General features: G+C 33.5%; 1 protein-coding gene across 1 annotated transcript in view; it reads right to left on the bottom strand.

Moving 5' to 3' along the window:
* Nucleotides 1-12263, bottom strand: part of LOC123700824 (calcium uptake protein 3, mitochondrial) — a 74979-nt gene that overhangs the window by 23330 nt on the left and 39386 nt on the right. The window lies entirely within an intron of this gene.

Raw genomic sequence — 12263 nt, 5'->3', positions numbered from 1 at the left:
ATGATGAATGCTCTCTTCGCACTGTATTCCAAGTCATGTGTAAGTGTAACATATATTTGCGAATTTATATTGGAATTGGTTATAACTATTAAGTTTCATTTATATTCAAAAGTATTAATTAACTGCTAAAAATATGTTACTTAAATAGTTGATGATTACTAAATTAAGAGCTGTTAATGTTTGGCTTTACTCCTTCTTGATCAAGTCCTATACAAAATTATTTAACAATAATTCCTAAATTCTCTCCGCTAATCGCTCCTTCCCTGCGCATGCCTCACCCGTAATGGTTACCCATTTGTTATCCTAACGGCATTATGACCCGGAGCACGGTTATTTACCGTACTTATAATTTATTTATTGCGACGTGTTTTATGACCTTAATTTGCGTAACGAGATCTTGTCAAGTGTCGATTATAGGTAGCTTAGTGCATTAAATGATTGACTGTAATTTACTCTTTATATCCTGTACAATTCACACTCAGATCGTCATCTTGGTACAGTGAGCATAGTACCTAAGGATTCGGAGATTCAATTCCCGTTTTTGACTAACGAAAAGTAATGGCTCCGTCATGAAGAATATAGATGTATCACCTCTTTGTAGTCACTTAATTGTAGGTACGTGAAGAAAATTTATAAGAGAAACAGATAAATCATCTATAGAGCAGATGATTTATCGGTTTCTCTGATAAAATTTCTATTAACACGGTTCACATGAACATACACCAAGGAAGCGAATATTTCATGATTTAATAATGTGGTCACCATTAGTCGGCTAATGCTTTGCTACCAATATGGGTCACGATCTATTGATTTAAGTACAGTTTGCTATCGCGCTTCGTGCGGTGCGTTAGAAATATCAAGTTCAAGTTCAGAGATGGGATTTACTGATACATTTCCGCTCTATAATAATCTTAGTGTCTAAAAAATTTTCCTGCGTTAAAATTTGTGTCTATTTGGTGGCATGGACGTATAGAAGTAAAGACTTTGATGTTTATTATAAGCGCAAAGTTCAGTTTAAAGCTCTGTCTTAACAGAATAAACGCTATACAATATACATATTAGCGCCTATCAAGACCTATGTGCAGCATCGTCACTTAGATGACTTCGAAATAAATGAATTAAAATCAAGTGAATTACCATGGTTTATAGTCGTGAAGCCAAAACAAATCCTATCACGGTAGCTAATTACGTCATGGTAACCGAATTAAGCTCTCCCAAACCTCATAACTCCAAAAGGATCTAAAATTCGGCAACCGCAACATATTTGGCACAGTATAAAGAATAGTAAAAGTTCAAAGCACACTAATTGAGCCACACTGGCATGCTCCCAGTACCGAACTCACAACTCTTTGATGTGGATAGGCTTTGGCAACCAGTTTCGTATGTGTTACACAGATCATAAGTGTGTTTAGATAACGTAAGGATTGACAAAATCGAACGTGATGCTAATATAAGTGATCAAAGGTAGTCATTAACAAAGAATTCTTTTCCAGTGAGCTGTTTACTATCGAGTAAATAAATTATTACTTTCAGAGGTAGTTATTAGTATCGAATCGAAAAGTAATCATTTATTTAATTATAGGAAGAATAAAATACACAACCATATTCTAAGAGTTAAAGCGTGTCGAATCTTCGATTATTTCTAGTACCTAACTTCTGGTGAAATAAACTTTACATGGAAATTATGCTTTCCGAACGCCAAATCATTATCACGCAAAATATATAGTTGAATACATATTGGCTATTACCTATATTTCTCTTTCCTACATAAATGACACATGCACTATCTAGTTCACTAAATGCTCTATGATGAAGACAAGTGGTTAATGGTTGTTCACTGGATAGCTGCCAGACAATATTGGTCTAGGATTAGGACTAAACGGTGTGAATGTTCCAAATTCATCGTTAGGTCAGGTCAAGTAAGGTTACACACATTTCGGTTAACTTCGTTTGTAGGTATGCGTTTATGAATTTCCCAACGTTAAAAGAAAACTCTTTAGCTGTTATGCTCGTCTCATTCTCAAGGAATAGTTGACAAAACAGTCTTTGATTGAACATTGAATACTTACATATTACTTGGTCATAGAAACTACGATTTACAATACCTAATGTTGTATGAATATAAAGATCTGGCAGCATGGCTTAGAGTCTTCTCCTATTTTTGGATGATTCTAATATTAACCCATTGAGCCCCCAGCGGCCCGATCGGTCCGCGACACAATAGATTTTCTGAGCTCCCGGAAGCTGAGTTATCAAGGAAGCGTAACAATTGTATTGCTATGACATGTTTGCTTACAAGAAAGCTCCATTATAATTAACTAACTCATTTCCATTATATCTTTACGATTATCAAATCCATATTCGGTTCTGGACAAAGGTCACCAAACACCTATCAAATTAAATTTGTTACCTACCTATACACGGTAATTTCCCACGGTTTCCCGCCATTTGTTCGAGATGGACAATTGAATGGCATGAGTTTGACCACCGGGTGTTAGTAAGTTAGTTACGTGTTGTATCTGTTATGTTTATAGTAGGTTTTTTACACGGTAGGCGTTTAACATATTTTTTCAAATATAATCTGTTATTAGAAGTACTTTTTATGTTTACCCTGGTCCCTGAGACTTTAACTAATGAACCCATCTCGTTGTCTTCTACATGACAAGCCTTTTTTTTACTATGTTGTTACTTTAGCCCGGGTCTCCTACTACAATATCTCATGCCAAATCCACTGTACATTCGTAACTATTGCAAACGTAGCTTACATTTACCTTTAAACCTCTTTGCTTACTTTTTTACGACTGTATTGCAAGCCTAAGCTCCTACCTTGTTACCTCGTGTACAATCAGCCTAACACTCGTTACTTGTAACGGTAGCTTTCTCAGTGGAAGCGACAATCATTGATTATGGGGTGTGATGCTGCGATATCGACGATTTAACGCTTCGATCTTTTCCTATTTGGTCACGCCCTTACTTACTTCTCAAGTAGCGTTTATATTGGTTATTAATTTACCGGAAAACACAAAATTATTACCTACATTTCTACTTTATTGTAGTACCTCTAGTTAGGTAACATCTACGTAAAGTTTGATTGTATATCTTTTAATTTCTTCTAATAATAATACATACATGTATTTCTGCCTACAGCGAGGTCTATTTTTTTAATTTAGTTTCTACATTATTTAAATTAAGCTAGTGGGAATGAGTAACGAATATGCATTTTTGCTTTAGAAAAGGGCCACTGAAAATCAGTGTTGCAACTGCGTTGCATATGCTGAGTGGCTCTCGTTTTGGCTCCACTTTTTAGCTTCTTATTATGAATTTACTGTACATTTATTTATTGTTGTGTTTGAATTGTATTGTCTTATTTTAATTGTATTGTGTGCTAATCGTGTTTATTGCAATCTCGTGGAGTCAAATAAATGATCTTTCTTTCTTCTTCTTCATTTTCAATAAAACAATAAAACTTGTAATATTACACCATTCGATATTGTCCCTAATATGGATTAAAGATAGAGCTAAATACTTTCACTTTCTATTAGTTTTAATTTCCTTTGTTTATTTGTTTTCTTAATTTTAAGGTTAGTCTATTTTTCGTATATTTAAATATTTAAGATTAATTACTCTCGCTTTCAATTAGTTTCAATTTCTTTTGTATTATTATTGTTTTTTTTTTTAATTTTAAGGTTAGTCTATTTTTTGTATACCTATTTAAATGTTTAAGTTTTTTTTTACAAATAAATGGTTGCTTTCCTTCTTGATTGAGATTCGGATCGAATAAAAAAGATCCTCGGTCTGTGTATGCTTGTAGCTAAATTTAAACCAAGAAAAGGAAACATATTCTCAATAAAATACCCACTTCATGAACTTAAGATCAGACTTGAAAAACGAAAAGCGCAAGTTTCCTTAAATTTTCCATGTTACGACAATTTTTTTTGCCTTTAGTAAAAAATAATGGATTATAAAACGTAAAGTGAATTGCCGCCAATAATTAAGCTTTTTGCCTACTTATTATTGTTTGTTCTGTTTATTAAGTATCTGCCTCAATTATCTTAAGAATGCGGACTTGTTTAGGTTTAAATATTTAATTGTATTACTAGAATCTAGACTTATTGTAATTGTTATTTGCCACTTTTTACATTTACACTAACATAATGAATGAATGAATAATTCTTTATTGCACACAAAAATACACGATTACAAAATAAGAATGATACAAGTTAAAATATGAACAGAGGGCGGTCTTATCGCTGTAAGCGATTTCTGCCAGACAACCCGAAAAACAATAAGAATTACATATTTTATGGTGGTGGTACATATGGTTTACTTTAAACATTAGTGCAGTACAGTTTTTTTTGTTTAGCATTATTTTATAAGAAATCAGGTTTTATTTTTCACTAGCCGACCGCACGCGGTTTCGCTCGTTTTGTAGAAAGCTTAACAAATTATTATTAAAAGGTTCCTCTTGAATCACTCTCTCTAAAAATGCGCAAAATGCGTTGCGCATTTTCAAAGCTCTTAGCATACGGACGCACAGATAGCGACAGTGATTTTGTACCATGTAGTGAATAGTGATGTATTCAGATTTATGACATCGCAAATCGGGTAAAGGCTTCAAATAGGGCTACCAAAAAAGTATAATTTTGAGCAAAAACTAATGAAAGTAAAACCAATAATAATCAACAAGAGAAGCGTAAACAGTTGAACATCTTGCTGGCAACAGTTTGACAGTTTGACGCGCTTTTAGATACCTATTAGCTGGGGTTTAACCGGTAATCCTTTGGGATTCTTTGCGGGAATAACTGTGTGCGTTAGGGTTGCCACTATATAGAATACAAGTTTATATTTACTAATTACTTGAAATTATTAGCACACTATCAATGCCCCGGCATTGTTGGTGGCCTATAATGGGCAGCGCAGTACACTTAACATCAGGTGACGCGTCTTTTCTGTTGCCTCCTCGTATTAAAAAAAGGCGATGAAGAGAAACTTATTATGAAAAAATGCTTTTTATATATTCATAAAAATAATTAAAATGTGTGAATAATGCACGATATCGACATGAATTCGTCACTATTTCCATGTAACATGTTCTATCAATATTATAAAGAATAGCATTTGCTTTTATAACACCTACAATCGGCATTTAACATGAAACTTACTGCCATATTCGCTTACCCAGATTGATTAAGAACGAAACATAAATTAAAAATAGGCCCTTTCCTTGGATTTGCAGAAACATAACAACACACAACACCCTTTGCAGCATTTATTTGCTTTGTTGTCGTCTTGAAGAGACCATATCTCCTTTATATGCCTGTATCATTTTATTATAACCACATACTTATTTTTAAGTGTATAATAAATGATTTTATTTTTATTGCTACTTATTATTTTGCTTTTATATCTTTAATTAATTATTTATATTGTTTCATTAATTGAGAATTAACAAATCCATATATTTCACAAGTGCCAACCCTGTATCACCATAAATCTTGCACCTCTCGTCCCCAACGAGGCAATAAGCGAAACATCGACGGGATTACACCCTCGTTCCGTACCACGTGTGCTGATTGAAAACTATTCCGTGTTTACCGATAATGAGATTTGGGAGACTTTTAATTAGCTAGCTTTTATTTTGTTACTATAAATAGTACTAAGTATAGGAAGTATGTATAGCCAATCTTTAATTCTCTCCTAAAGGTGCATTTCCACCAGAGATGTGCAAGGATGCGTAGCGAGGTATGTGTTTGATCAAAGAACTAATAGAATCGCTTCAAACGCTAAATAAAGCGATATGATTGGTTCTTTACAAACATATCCCTCGCTAGTTCGCTACGCGTCCTCTCGCATTCGTGGTGGAAAAACACCCTTAAAGTCCAATACAAAGTATGAAACAAAGTAACAGTCCGTTGTCTATCTGTCTCTATGTTTACTTGTGAACAAAACTAATTTTTATGAGATTTTTTTAAATAAATAGAGTGGTTATAAATGAAGGCTGTTTATTATTATAGGATTTAGACAAAACGAGCGAAGCCGCGGCTGAAAGCTAGTGAAACATGTAATAAATCATCTATATAAACAAGAAAAATAATTATAGGTAGTTTGTAAAGTAATTTATAAGTGTATGTTACACGCCATATGTATATATTTCATCTGTGAATATTGCCACTGTGTGAATGTAATTATTTATTAGTGGAGTTACACCTGTAATCAGTTTGTTTAGGGGCTGATTTTTCAATCCTTGGTTAAAACTTATTCATCGAATACCGTATTAAACTACCATTTCAAAAATGTATTGTAATTGTCCGTATATGACAGTTTACAGGTGACATTTTAATATGTTCGTGTAAGACTTTATTGGACGGATAAATTTTAATCCAGGATTGAAAAATCGGCTCTAAGTTAGTTTGGTTTTAATTTCTTCATTTCTTGTGTGAAATAGGCGCAAAACTGATTCTGCGTATCAAAAACAATAATGTTTATTAGACAGAATATTTATATTATTAAAACGATAACTCAGTGTATGTTCAAAACTTTCGATTAGACGAACTTTTTACCAGAGCGCTGTAGAAAAAAACCGCATCAAAATACGTTGCGTAGTTTGAGTTAGCGCGCAAGAGCAACTTTTGTCTCCGCAACTATTTTGTCTCTCCCATCAACTTTATGGGGAGGCGTCGCTACGTGCGCGTACTTTCTTACTAGCCCATAGAGTTGATGGGAGAGACAAAATAGTTGCGGAGACAAAAGTTGCTCTTGCGCGCTAGCTCTTAAAGATATAACAATACATAGCGATTAGGGACAGACGGCTGGATCTATCCTACGCAGTGATAATACCAGTTTCTTCTATAAAATAGCGTATATTTTCATATCATATTACCATTCTTGCTATAGGAATAATACCCATAGATATTTGCACAACCAAACCAATATGTTTGTGCAGCTTTTAACCAGTTAGCGAGTGGATAATAAACTGATTTTTCTAGAACAATAACCGCTTGTTGTTAGAAACAATGTACACAGTGTTAATGTTGGGTTATTTGATCTTGGCTCTGCTCGTGTTGGTCTTAGCGTGATGACATACCAATATAGACTTCCCCGAGAAATGGGCTATCTAACACCGAAAGAATTTTTCAAATCGGACCAGTAGTTCCCGAGATTAGCGCGTTCAAATAAACAAACTCTTCAGCTTTATTATATTAGCATAGATAGTATAGATAAGTAATAAGTATAGAAGTATAGATTGGGTTTATGAACTTTAGAGGCTTTTTTCCGTATCCAGGACAAATTAAAATAACACTTTACATGTGCGAGATTATTATTAAATATAGAGAGGAATAACATGAAATCCTATGAGGGTACCTAAGTACTCTGCAGTATGGTGTATGATACTTTTGCCCAGGATGCGTTATTTATTAATTTAAAGTGGCTCGTTTCCATACTTAAATTGGAAAAAATATTTTTTTTTTACAAATTTCAAATTACATATTTTAAAACTGTGTTTAAAATTAGTTCAGAAGTTACTTCTCGAATCATTTGAATTCATTTCGAGCGTTTTAAAAATGGATTGTACATTAATAAACAAAAGCATGTATGCCGAGAAACGTGAAACTTCTTTGACAAGATTTAAAGATACCAAGTTCGTCGTCATTATCCATGACGTGACGGTATTGCCATGACGCGACCTTGAAATGTTACTCTCAACGCGCCTAAAGAAGTTTCACTTCAAAAACTACATTTAGAATAAATGGACTCACGACTTAACCTACCTTTGAAATCCAACGCATAATTTCCAAATCTCAACCTTTCACACGAACATTTAAAACATTACAAGGAAGATACTCGTGTTATTCAGTATGAATATTTCGCAATGAATCACTCGCAAATAACTCGACGACGGACACAAACAAATCACGTTGTGAATTCCGTGTTGACAAGTCGCGAAACGTCAAAATTTATGCGCCTACGCGTTGTTGGTTAGCAATTTTTATGATAAAAGAAAAATAATATATAGCAGTGTAACTAGATATCACGCAACATAATATATACATTTTTAAAGATTTACATCTGAATGCTATAACACACACATGCAATCCCATAAGTGTAGGACGACATTTGCAAATATTTTTTATTTTTCCTACATGAGTGAAACAAAATAGAAAAAAATATTATCGTTGCATCAATGCTAATATAATATTATGTAATTCTAAAAAGATAAAGTTGACGATCGTGAATATTCTTTCCCTATCATAAAACAGTACACAATTCAGGCGCTATATAGAAGAAGCCGGGGCAAGCAGCTAATTTAAAATATAATAACCCAACTTTTCCAAAACGAGTCATTACCGTAATCGAACCGACTACCAATCGGTAAAATTATATAACAATAAATACCATACGCACGAACATAATAACAAATATTAAGTACTATCCAATAAACCACGACGCTTGGGCCTGATAGTATCAGATCGATAGCGAGATATCGCGCCGATATCGCTGTTAGATCGCTTAATAACTGATCTACGGGATAATAGTCTAGGAGCTAGCGAAAGAAAAAGTTTTTAATTAAAAAATAAACGGAACAATGAATTAACTTAATCAACCGATCTTTTTGTCGAATTTCCCAAGAAATGTTTTGAAAAAAAATATGCTAACGATGATTTAAATTGATTTATTGCATGTCATAACCAAACATGCGCGGTGTGGCATTTTCAAGTTATGTATATTAAAATTTGCTAAGTTTAAAAACTAAATACGATTTACATTTTACTATCTTCTAGGTCTAGGTAACTATGACATTTAAAAATAAGATATAGTGTATTATTTACATAATACATATCTACCTATACAGAAATTTTAAAGAAAGTCACAATATGACACTGAACCAGCATCTCTAAGATCAGACCACCTTAGCACCTGCGTATCAGACAGATCAGATCAACTTTCACTTCCTCACTGTAAGGGATTACCTTCCAGCTCGCGTCTCTTAATTTACAGCGGTCCCGTGTCACACGTATTTAATAACTTATTAACTATCGTCTTAACGTCATTATTTCTTGAATTATTACGTTGTACCCGGTTTCTTGAGGTGTCCGTTTCTTGGTTGAGTTTATATAGAATAAATGTTGGTACAAAGAATAATCTTTTATTGCAAATAATAATTGGAGATGTTCGAGCTTGCTAGCACAGTTGTACATTTTGATTGTTTCAACGCTGCATTCATCTTGGAATCGTCATTTGACGAAAACATGACGTGCGTTGTTCGTGGACAATAGGCCTTATAGATTACTATTTATTGAAGTGCAAAATATCCCGCACATTTTTACTTATAATACACACGAAAAATAAAACAACCTCCCCTAAACCCACGTACAACTAACCACCATATTCTTTTAAAAGCCTTGCAAATTAAAATTCAAACACGTTACTTTAATTTGCGCGAGCGCAGGCGCCATGACACGTCCGCTGTCATCCGCCAATCGTACGCGACATGCGAGTGATATATACGCGGTCAGCGCCATCTATCAGAGTCTAAGTAATTAAACAAAGCTTTGTAAGGATTAGAGGACAGGTTGGCGTATTGTTGCTGTGGATTTGAGCTTATGATCAATTAAGTATTGGTAAGTATGTACTATTAATGCTAGAATGTTGATAATTGTGCAAAAAATAAGTAATTTTCAGTGTCATCTCATAGCTTACTACACTACGTACTTTCTAGTGCGTATGAATGAAGTAACTGTTAACAATAATTACGAACTTTAGGCACTTTAATTTTACAATATGATTAATATTATTTTACTTGAATTTCAATTGAAGAATCAAAATATATAACAGGGTAAATATTGTAAACATAGATAATATTTATTTTCCTATTATGGGTTTTCTAAATGTTAGTAAGGAACCATTTTTTGCAGTAGCGAAGATTGAATTCATATTCTCTACCATCATATAAGAGCAACTACTCCACCACTGCGCTAAGGTAGTAAAATTATTGATCAACTGCAGTAGCTATAAATAAAACAACATTGCTCATAGTGTTTGTACAATTGCGTATTACCTAGCCTGTTTGTTTGCGAATTATCTATATACAAGAGGTAATTGTTTCTGCCCATAATAAATCATAGCTAGAGGCGATAAGAACAAATTATGGTGACCTATATGTTATGGACTAATATAACCACTCCATATATAGATGTATGTCGTGGTTATGGACTAGGTAAGTAGGCTAAGCTTAAGTAGGCTCTTAATCAAACGACTAATAATAATTAAGCCAGTTAGCTACTACACATATTACAACAATTGCAATTTACACCAAATTAAATATCTTTTCTTTCCTCAATTTGAAACAAAGAAATTAGAGTACTTGTTTCAAATTGACGATGCAACATATACACTATAATATACTCACCACTAATAGTTGTAGGTACCTACTCAGAAAGTAGAGTTATATATTACCTGAAAATGAAAAATTCAGGTTAAACAACGATACATACGTATGAAATACTACCGTACTACGAATATTTAGCATTACAAACAATATAATTTCACTGTGGTACTAATGTGAAGTTAAAGTAAAAGAAGTAGAAGAAGTACAACGGCAGTGAAAATAAGGATAGTAAGGATTGTGTGATGTCAAAATTGTGAAGGAAGAAAGGAGCTCTCTGTCGAAAGGAGAGAATCTTAGAACAGTCTATACTCTATTAGTCTATTCGATTGGAACCTTCAGACATTGATACGTAGTTATGTATAGTACATACTATACATAACTACGTATCAATGTCTGAAGGTATTATAATTATACATATAATCAATTGTTTAACAAGATAACTGCGTTAAAAACAACCGACTTCAAAATTGCACTTGCAACATTTACAAATACAGACAAAAATGCTCATAAAATAAAAACTACTGGGCCTATCCGAATAAAATTTTTATGGGACCAATTCGACACCATCCCGCATCGAACAAAAATCGGTTCAGAAACCTCGGAGTAATCGGTGTACATACATAAAAAAAAAACATACCGGCCGAATTGATAACTTCCTCCTTTTTTTGAAGTCGGTTAAAAATATCTCAATTCAATTTAAACTATTGATATATATGTTTCTTATTTCGCGTTTACTCCTATGAATGCTTTGAAAACAGTGTACAAGATAATAATTTCCAACCAAATGCACCTGATCTAAACACTACGATCTTCAATCTAACACCACGGTTGCATCACGTCGTCATAATGTTTCACACCGATAAATCTCGCCTCGATCTCACCTGGATCACTACCACCCACTGTTTTACTGATATTTAGACACTTTTATTATATTCTATGTTTAATGACCGCTATTGATGTAAATGTATGGGTATTTATGATTGAACTATTATGGTAAAAGCACAGTGACAGTACTACATAAATAATTGTAACACATTTTTGAAGTGAAACTTCTTTAGGCGCGTTGAGAGTAAAATTTCAAGGTCTGGCAATACCGTCACGTGATGGAGTAAGGCAACTTTGGTATCTGTTAATTTTGTCGAAGAATTTTCACTTCTGGCATGTGTGCTCGGCACACATGTTCTTTTTTATTATACCTAACAATTGTAACTAAATCTATACTAATATCTATAAAGCTGAAGAGTTTGTTTGTTTGAACGCGCTAATCTCAAGAACTACTAGTTCATTTAAAAAAATTAATTCGGTGTTTGATAGCCCATTTATCGAGGAAGGTTATAGGCTATAATATAATATCATCACGCTTAGACCAACAGAAGCAGAGCCACGCGGGTGAAACCGCGGAGCGCAGCTAGTGATAGATAAAGTAAAACCAAATAGATAAATAATGTAAAAAATACAAGTCAATCAAAGATAAAATACCTAAAACCATATTTGACCTCTACGGACAAAAAAATGTGAACACTTTATTTTTAGATTTATTTATATTACTAGCTTACCGCCCGCGGCTTCGCCCGCTTTCTCTAAAACGATTTGAGATTTAAACTATCCTATCTCTCAAGTTGGATCGAACTGCACATGGTGTGCGAATTTTATTATAATCGGTTAAGTGGTTTAGGAGTCCATTGAGGACAAACATTGTGACACGAGATTTATATATATATAGATATTCTCTTAAAAATAGGCTGTTTCTATAAAAATACAAAGTAACAACCAATATCCTTATAAATTGTGTAACATAATAAGTTCTACATCAAACATTCGTTCCAGACTCCACTTAACAATTTTTTCACTAATTATTTTTAATGATATTTCACGC

This window comes from Colias croceus, chromosome 20 (genome assembly GCF_905220415.1).
Source record: "Colias croceus chromosome 20, ilColCroc2.1".
In the NCBI taxonomy this organism is placed as follows: domain Eukaryota; kingdom Metazoa; phylum Arthropoda; class Insecta; order Lepidoptera; family Pieridae; genus Colias; species Colias croceus.
The sequence above is the reverse complement of the archived record's forward strand: the minus strand, read 5'-3'. Positions and strand labels throughout refer to the sequence as shown.